At 50.1% G+C, this 9,858-nt stretch overlaps 1 protein-coding gene across 2 annotated transcripts in view; it reads right to left on the bottom strand.

The window, feature by feature from the left end:
* The window catches only part of KDM6B (lysine demethylase 6B), a 511,446-nt gene that overhangs the window by 476,400 nt on the left and 25,188 nt on the right, over window positions 1-9,858 (bottom strand). The gene's annotated exons all lie outside the window — the stretch shown is intronic.

The following is a 9,858-nucleotide window of genomic DNA, read 5'->3' as shown; positions in this document are numbered from 1 at the left end:
GGCAGGCATCTCCAATAGCTAGAATGCGCTGGGGCATGCGTCTTTGAGGCTCACTGCCAGGAGTTACAGTTCCTGCAGGGGGAGGTGTGAAGCACTTCCACCCAGGTCAGGCTTTGTTTCTGACCACAGAGTACACAAAGGCACTCATCCCATGTGGTCAGAAACTCGTCTGGAAGTGGCAGGCTGGCATAGACCGGTCAGTCCTATACTACCAGGCTGGCTGACATACAGGGGGCATCTCTAAGATGCCCTCTGTGTGCATTTTTCATTAAATCCCACACTGGCGTCAGTATGGGTTTATTGTGCTGAGAAGTTTGATACCAGATTTCCCAGTATTCGGTGTAGCCATTATGGTGCTGTGGAGTTCGTAATGACAAACTCTAAGACAATATACTCAGTATGGCAAACCTGCACTTACAATGTCTAAGAATTGACTTAGACACTGCAGGGGCATAGTGCTCATGCAGCTATGCCTTCACCTGTGGTATAGTGCACCCTGCCTTAGGGCTGTAAGGCCTGCTAGAGGGGTGACTTACCTATGCCACAGGCAGTGGTTTGTGGGCATGGCACTCTGAGGGGAGGAGAGTGCCATGTCCACTGTCTTTTCTCCCCACCAGCACACACAAGCTGCACAGCAGTGTGCATGTACTGAGTGAGGGGTACCTTAGGGTGGCATAAAACATGCTGTAGCCCTTAGGAACCTTCGCTGCCAAAAAGGGCCCTTGGTACCAGGGACCTTTTACAAGGGACTTATCTGTGTGCCAGGGCTGTGCCAATTGTGGAGACAAAGGTACAGTTTTTGGGAAAGAACCCTGGGGCTGGGGCCTGGTTAGCAGGGTCCCAGCACACTTCCAATCAAAGCTGGCATCAACACTAGGCAAAAAGTAAGGGGGTAACCATGCCAACAGTGGCATTTTCCTACAGAGTGTCTTGCAGGGATTTATGAAAACCTTGCTAAAATCATAACTCCAGCTCCCTTCATTAGATTTTTGTCATTTTGTTCTCTACTTAAAGATAAAAATACCTATTTGTTTTATATGAACGGAAGTGGTGTTTGTATTGTGCCATGTGTTTTACTTATCGACTATTTTGGTACTGATAAATGCTTTACATTTTTTATTGTTGTTGAGCCTGACTGATCTATGCCAGAGCTACACAGGACTGAGCTAAGGTTTAGTTTATATGAACCTAACTGGATCTATTTCAAAATGGTGACATAATTAGTTGACAAGCTCTCACAACTACCCCAACTAATAATCCACTTTCTCACCATCTTTCTTGTTGATGGGGAGAGGGCCAGGGATGAGTAGTCGCTGTCATTGCTGGAAGGAAGAGGACTTGTTAAGATACTGCAGAATTTAGATGCATCATTCTAACTGATGTGTATGAACCCTGGATATGCACAAGGTAAGGACGGCTCTTAAAAAAAAAAAAACAATCAGCGGAGCCTTGCCTCATAATATGATTTTTACATTTGTGGAGAGGGCCCTCAGGCAAAGCCTGCCCTTTTATGATTAATGTATTCCCTCAGCCAATTAATTTATGACAACAAAGAAATTAACCAGCTCTGGCCAAACTAGAGAACAAGATGTGTTACTGAGCAGCACATCTTCAGTGCGGTGTGCAGTAGATCTGACCCAAGACACACCTGGGGATCACCTGTTTAAGGACAGTAGATTGGCAATTTATTGCCTTTGTAACTGTTCCCACATATGAGTCTGCCTCAGGTGAAGTTTGCAGCTCAACAGATGTTGTTTAATATCTGCCCGAAAGTAACATGTCCATACACAACAACCATACCTAGCTGCTTCACGAAGAGCTCAGAGAAGTCAACACCACTCTGTGGAAAGGACAGAGATGTGACAGGGTAGGTCCAAACCCAGGATCTTGAGACTGTGTTAGTGATGAGGGAGAAATTTGAAAAACCCTCACAGTCAATTGTTCAATACTACCGAAAGGTCAGGGTAGAAAAAGGCAGCTGACTCTTGTAGCCGGTAGGATCTAGATAAAGCCAGCCCTCAAACCCAACGAGGAACAGAGAGTGGTACGTCCATCGCTACACTGTACTACCATAGCAAGCGCTAGCAAGTCCTTAAACTCGAATTATGATGTTGCATTTCATGGTTTTCGTCACTTCAGAAGCATATGTACCATGTGGCTTTGCAACAGTCATCCACAACGAGGCGCGAGGAGGGTTGCACGTATACAAATGACTGAGGTCGAGAAACTCCAGACTTGAATAGATGCAGTTCGGCTACATCTACAGAAACTGCCAACCACAGGATGGAAAAACCCTCAAATATCAGTCCAATGCCCGATATGCACCACGAAAGAGCATGCTTCTTAGGTAGAGCATGGGATTGTGTGTTGCTACAGAACTTCTGTCACAAATTAATAGATACAGTTTCAGAGTCAGTGAGCGGGCGGTCCTGGAATGGGCCTTAATTGGCTTCTGGGATGATTTCCCAGAAGAAAAGCAAGTAACAGCAGGGGAAATTCAAAAAGCAAGTGCTGATAGCCAGAAAGGAGAACAACCGTGGCCTGGAAATCCCCTGCAAGACCACAGTTCTCACTCTGGCTGTGCGACACGGGGAAGTGGGCGGTGGCAGACCCGACGTTTCAGAGTAGGCCAAACAGCTTACGCATTTGCAATGTCTGGTATGCTCTTGGCGATAAAAGGATGAATTGAAGCATCCCGAGATGAAATGTCTCCTTGAAATTCTTTGCCGTGTAGGGAGTTATAATGTAATGCGTGATCAGGAGCATGGGTGGTTACAAGAAGGCACAAGATGGGCAAGAGATACACCATATGTGACCTCAAGAGACGTCAATGGAATTTACTTATTCTGCAACTGAGTAAGAGGAAGTTATTGTGACTTAACGTAGAGATTGATTTACCCGAAATATCCAGGCTCAACAAAGAGTTGTTAATGGTTTCTATTATGGAAGAAAGCGTTAGGTGTTGCAACAGTTACTTAAAATTTACAAAGCGATGTAGAGAAATAAAAGAGCATAGCATATCCATTAATCTCAAATGTTCCCATGTAGGGTAGGGATAACATACTGGATAGTCTTAAAATATATATATATATATATATATATATATATACTACCATAGCTCCATGAAAGATATGCCACAGTGTACGTAGCCACTTAAGCCAAGTACAAGTACAGGATAAAAACATTGCTCAAAAGGTGTTCTCCACTTCAACAGATAATAAAAAAAAAAAAATGTTGCTTTGGATCATACCTGTCATGAGGATGGATAATCGACTCCATCAGAGATTCCCGATTTTTCTCAACATTTGTACTTTCTTTCTGTTAAGAGTAAAGTGCTTTTAGGCCTAAGCCAGAGAACGAGCAAAAGCTGCTCTTGAGCACTTGACCCGTTTATCGCTGATTGCAGAATGGAGGGGTAAGAAGCTGGCTATAGTACCTGTGCCCGAGGCTGTCCCAAGAGTTATAAGCTGCCAGTTTAGTGGCTCTGCAGCATTTGACCCAGAAACATTTACAGACGACTGCAGACCTGGTATCAGATGACATCACAGAGCTCCGTCACAGACACCAACAAAGACCAGTTTAAGACAACACGTTTCCTTTTCTGTAGCTCTGTCTTTATAGGGCAGCTGTCTGCAAAATGTATCGTTTATATAAAGTCATGGGCCTTGGGTCAGCCCTCTGCAACCATTGATTCAGCCACCTTCTGACATTGCTTTGAGGAAGAGTCAATCACATTTGTGATCTGCCCAGGAGGTAATTTTTGTCTGAAGTGAGGACATTTTTTCTCTGGGTTATCCTCCCCACTCCCACCCAGGATGTTCTTCTAGTGCAATGCATAAGGGATCTTAAAAGTACAGTAATTCATCACCCTTTTTGCTGCATTCAATTATTTAACTCATTATATAGAGAAAGCAATACATTTTTATTTTTACCTCTGAAACAGTCTTTTTTGTAATGTTTTGTCAAAGTTCCAGTGTGTATCTGGTCCTATCACCGACATCCTATTTGCTTTTGTTTTGTAAAATATTTGATGTGGCCTGACCCCAAGATGGAAGCCTGGACATTTTGGGCTCAGCAATAAAAGCTGTTATCTCGCCAGTCCTTAAGTGCCCATCTTAGGGTTAGACACCCCAGCTCCCTTTCTCCTATTATCACTCCCCCCCCACTTCATCTTTCTCCTTCAGGGTCACACGCCTTCTTTCCCCAAGTTCTCACCCGGGAGGCTTTAGGGCAGTGCGACTGGTGCGGCTTCACTGGGCGCTGATCTGGGGGGGGGCTGGTAACCTCCCGGGGAGAGGGGGGGGCTGTGTTTAAAAATAACATACTAATTAAAAACACCTGCTGCAGAGTTCCTTGTGGATAGCTGCTGGGGAGAGGAAAGGAGTTTTGTCTAGTGGCACTCTTCCATTATATATTTCTAAAGTTTCTAAAAAGGGTTAGTTTGGGTAGATATACTTTCTTAGCAGTAAAGCGGGTCTTAACCAGTGATGCTGCAAAACAAATCAAATGTATGCAAGAGGGGACTAAGATGAGGGGCACCTTTGCCCATCGGTAGTGAGGCCCTTCTCTCACCTCTGTACCCCCCTTTGCATCTACTTCCAGTCACGCGCCACCCTCCCCACAGTTCCGGCCCCCTCGCCTCGCACTCCCACGCCCCCTTCTCTGTGATCTTGCTTTAGTGATAGCTCTTTCTGAAGGTGTACAGAGCAGCACTGTGAGGGGCTATCACGCACTGACAAAGCCAATAGGTTGACATTGCAGATTCCATAACGGCCCGTCATGCATTTGATTTAGTAGTCTACTTTTCATCAGTCGTACACAAGGGCAATGTTTATAATGTGCAGACATTTAAATAGCCAATTCCAGAGGCAGCTAGGATCTCCTATTTCCGAGACAGGGCACTGATGGGAGACCCTAAAGACGGTGTGCGGCACAGCCAACCATACACCCCTGAAGCAACTGAGTGCAAACTCGGCAAGTACACCTCCAACACGAACTGTGCAATGCAGAGCCACAACGGCTGTCAACTACTCGGTGCACGTGCTGGGTTACATACTAAACAATGGCTAAGCACAATTGAGTTGTTTTGCACATCTTTGACGAGCAATAACATGCCGTGGTCCCTTAAGAACAATGGAAACGATGCCCAGAAGCAACACTAGGAAGAAACCAACGCCTGAACAGTGGAGGTGTATTACTGCAGGGGTGCAACAAACCGCGTTCCATAGAATGTCATTTTGGAGACAGAAACTTATGTTATGATGTAATGGGTGTCACCTGGGTACCACTGTCTGGGGCACCACGGACCACGACGGCTCAGCCTCTTCAAAAGCTGCAAACCTTCACTAGGTGTTCCTCAGGGCTACTGTTCGCACTTCTTGAACCAAAGACTCAGGATGTAGAGAAACCCAACATCCTGTCAGAGAAAAAATTTAGTCAAAGCTGACATATATACATTTAAAAGACCCATCTAGAATAGAAGGAAAAAATGTACCCCGACACCGGTAAGCAAGGACGAAGTGACATAGCACACAACTGGAAATTTCACTATACATTTTAAACACCACATATAGCTATGCACTTAAAAATGTGATTTGGATAAACAATTATACAGCCTATGGGCGTTTCCCATTAGGAAAGTCATTAAGTGTAGTGAATACGCAAGTCTTACACGGAGGCCTTTACAAATGTAGTGAATAGACAAGTCATAACTGCAGCCCATACAAGTGTAGTGAATGCACAAGTCATACACTGCGGCCCGTACAAGTGTAGTGAATGCACACGTCATACACTGTGGCCCATACAAGTGTAGTGAATATACAAGTCATACACTGCGGCCTTTACAAGTGTAGTGAATACACAAGTCATACACTGCGGCCTTTACAAGAAAACAATGACAATTGCCAGAAAGTGTCCTCCTATGTTGTCTAATTTCAAAATAATCCACAGCTGGGAAAGCTATGGCTGAAATGAATAGGTCTGCTTTTCTCTACCACTTTTTCCAGAATAGGTACAAATGCATGACCCAAAAGCATACGTGCAGCTCTTTATTCCAAGTCACACACTACAATATTACCCCAACTAACGGTGACCTTCTTGTCCTACTGTAGTGGTGATCAGCTTCCTATGTGCACCTACCTACCCCTAAGAGCAGAAACAGTCTGATATTGCCACACCAATGCTTACTAGGCGTACAAAACATGGGGGGCGTGGCCAAGGACCCGGAGATGGCGCACGCCTGAACTCTTAGCTCCGGAGGGGCCGGCGAATAGAAAGTCAAAATCGTGCCTTCCCCGGGCCGAATGAGGTCCAGGCTGCGGGGCGAGACCAGAGGAGGGGGCCGAGCGTGTGTGGGCCCCTGCGGCGACCCCGGGGGTGCCGAATCTGCCCGTCGGGGACTTCGGAGTCTGCGGGTCTGAGCACGTGACAGAGGCCGCGGCCTTGCGTGGTGCCGAGAGCCGAAGTGGTGAGTGCACGGACGGCACAGAACAGCGGGAGGCGCCGTGCAGGCTCTCCGGCAGCAGCGGAGGTGCTGGCGGGGGCCAGGGGGCCCAGGTGAGATCGCGCACAGCTGAAGCGCACAGAGACTGTGCCACTGGAAGCGCGCGGCCCCGGAATAACAGAGGGGGCAGGAACGGGACTGAGGTCGCGGCCTTGGGCGGGGCCGTAGGTTGAGGCGGCCCGGAGGCCTTGCGTGGACCAGAGGAGAGGGCCGAGCGTGTGTGGGCCCCTGCGGCGACCCTGGGGGCCGAAGTGGTGAGGGCCCAGGTGAGATCGCGCACTGTGGAGGCGCACGGAGACTGAGACACTGGATACGGGTGATCCCAGAAGAACACAGGGGGCAGGCCCGAGATCAGGGCCGCGGCCACGGGCAGGGCTGCAGGTTGAGGCGACCCGGAGGCTGAAGAAAGCGGAGGTTGCCGGCGGAGACTACGAGCTGGGGTGGAGATGCCATTTGGGTTCTGGTGGCCCAGCGGAAGTCGCACTCTGACGGGTGGTGAAGTGGTGCTACTCTGGGCCACGGACGAGGCCCCTAGGAAGGATTGGGGACGAAGCGAGGCCAAGAGCGAGTGAAAGGCAGTGTGGAACGATTTCGAGGTAGCGACGTGACCCGGGGCCGCTTGACTTGAGGTGGGCCTTTGGGCCCTGGTACACACCGAAGAAGCGGAGAGAACGAGGGATAACGGGACCTGGTGGACCCCTGCAGACACCGGTGAACTAGATGCATGGTGGCTGGTTTGACCGAGCCGGGGGCCGGATCGGGGTGGCCCCGGACGGAGGTGGCCCGTGACCCATGGGGGTTGAATGAGTACCCGGGGCTGAGGAACCCAGAAGATAGGATCAAGCAAGCGAGGAAAAAGGGCCGACTGATGAAGCTGGCGGATGGCGGATCGCGCCCCCGGGGGCGAAGGGCGGATGGCCTAAAAGGTTGAACCGTGGACTCCCCCGGGCGCATTGGAGTACTGGAGATCCATAAAGGAGTAGGACTGAGCACAGAAGTGTGCCTGGTGCAACAAGGGAGACAAGCGGGTGGAAATTTAGTGCCACGATGAAGAGTGACAGTTGAGAGTCCATGACGGGCTAAAGGACCTGGAGCTGAGATGGATAGCGCTTAAACGTAGAGCGCCTGGGGTGAAGCATTCCGAAGCGGAACAACTGAAACAGCTGGGGCAGCTGTCGGGGCGAGGTCCGCTGTTGATCAGATGCCCCCCAGGAGCCGCCACAAGAACAGAACCATGGCCGCTGCAGCTCAGTCCGGGAGCGATGACTCGGACCCACAGGGCCACATGCAGATCAAAGTCCAGGATACTTTAGATAAAATACTCGGGGCGATCGAAGACACCAAAACAACGTTGCAACGGGAGATCAGTCAAGTAGCTGTGGAGGTGAGCCTACTGAGAGCGGACCACCACAAACTGGCAGACAGAGTCAAAGAGACAGAAACTGTACTGGCCGAGATAGCACCAAAGCAGAAAGACCTGAGGGCTGAGGTGACCTCCCTGGCCGACAGAGTGGCGCGACTCGAAAAAAGAGCTGAAGATGCGGAGGGGAGGAACAGAAGGAACAATGTGCGCGTGGTGGGCCTCCCGGAGGGGGCTGAGGGGGAGAACATTGTTGAATTTCTGGAGAAATGGTTCAGTACCTCAGTGGCGCCGGGGCGCTTGACCCCATTCTACACGCTGGAGCGAGCACATCGGGTGCCGGCGAGGCCCCTTGCCCCGGGGAGACCCCCCCGGGCCGTGATAGCTAAACTCTTACACTACAGAGACAGGGACTCCCTCCTGCAAAGGGCCAGGGAGACGGGCCCATTTAAAGTCGCAAATGGGGAGGTGACACTGTTCCCGGACTTTACCCTGGAGGTGCAAAACAAGCGGTCTTCGTTTCTGGCAGTTAAGAGAGCCCTAAGAGAGGAGGGAATCCAGTATTCGCTACTCTACCCAGCCAGATTGAGAGTGATGCTGGAAGGGAAGACAACATTCCTCCAATCCCCTGAGGAGGCATGGGAATGGCTTGAGTCACGTGGCCCTCAGGCGGGGGGTCCCGTTGGAGAGGGCCCGACCGGTGGCAATGCTCGCCGAGCCCTGAAGGGAAGGAAGACCAGAGACCGCAGACGACTGGCGCCCACAGAAACACAGAAAGAGAAAGGCAGGAAGGAAGCACTGGAAGCGGCAGCACGCATGGGTGGGGAGGCATCCCCTCAGGAAGGTTCTGGGAATGAAACGGACGACACGTTGGTGTCCTCTGCGGAAGACCTGGAGCATTCAGCCCGAGCCCCGAAGGTGACCCCACAAACAGCTGACGAACTTGGCTAGCCGGGGCCTGCGGAAGGCGCCGGGGACTGGGCATGTCAAGCGTAATGGCGGCCCCTCCGGACTTGGCCACCCCCCCGGAACAGAACCTCGCCCATTCAACATGGCGAGTACCGCTGATCAAAAGTTGAACAAGTTGCACGGTTGCATAGTTTACTGGGCAGCCTACAGGTTAGGAGGTGCCCTGGGGATGGGGAGTTGGGATACACAGTTACAAGTTAATATGGCAATGTGGGTGGCGGAATTTGACTGCGGCAAAGACATGATGATGTGGGAAAATATCCTTGCGACTAGGGAGAAGCGGGGGTATTGTCACCAGAATGAAATCATGAAATGGCGGACTATAATTTATTGACCTGGAACGTTAGGGGGATGGGCACTCCAGCTAAAAGGCACAAAATACTCTCTTACTTAAAGAGAAGGGGAGTACAGTTGGCATTACTACAGGAAACACACCTGGCGTCTGGAGAGGGAGAGAAGCTAAGACGCAGGTGGAGGGGGCAGGTGTTTGCAACAGAATACTCAGCTTATGCAAGGGGCGCTTTAGTATGGATCAGAGCGGGGGTCCCATTCATATTGACCTCTTCCAATATAGACCGGGAGGGAAGATTCGTGATATTGGAAGGGAAGCTACAAGGTATCCCAATAGTCTTAAGCTGCATATACGCCCCCAACCAAGACCAGGTCCCCTTTATGACGAGCCTATCGAGACACCTCACACGCCAAAGCGCTGGGGAGCTATTAGTAGGGGGGGACTTCAATGCAGTACTAGACACAAATCTGGACAGGTCCACCCCGCCTCTGCATGGGGCAGCGACAATCAAAACAGCCAAAAGGCTGAGTGAGTGGCTGGACATGTGGGGGTTGTCGGACGTCTGGCGAATGCACCACCCAACGTCTAGTGAATATTCATACTACTCGGGTCTCCACCGAGTGCATACCAGAATTGACAGAGTAGTCTGCACAGCAGGCCTGATAAGTAATATGACACGCTCAGAATACTTAGCCCTCACTTTGTCTGATCATAATCCCTTGTTAATAACGATGA

This window comes from Pleurodeles waltl, chromosome 12 (genome assembly GCF_031143425.1).
Source record: "Pleurodeles waltl isolate 20211129_DDA chromosome 12, aPleWal1.hap1.20221129, whole genome shotgun sequence".
Lineage (NCBI taxonomy): Eukaryota > Metazoa > Chordata > Amphibia > Caudata > Salamandridae > Pleurodeles > Pleurodeles waltl.
The sequence above is the reverse complement of the archived record's forward strand: the minus strand, read 5'-3'. Positions and strand labels throughout refer to the sequence as shown.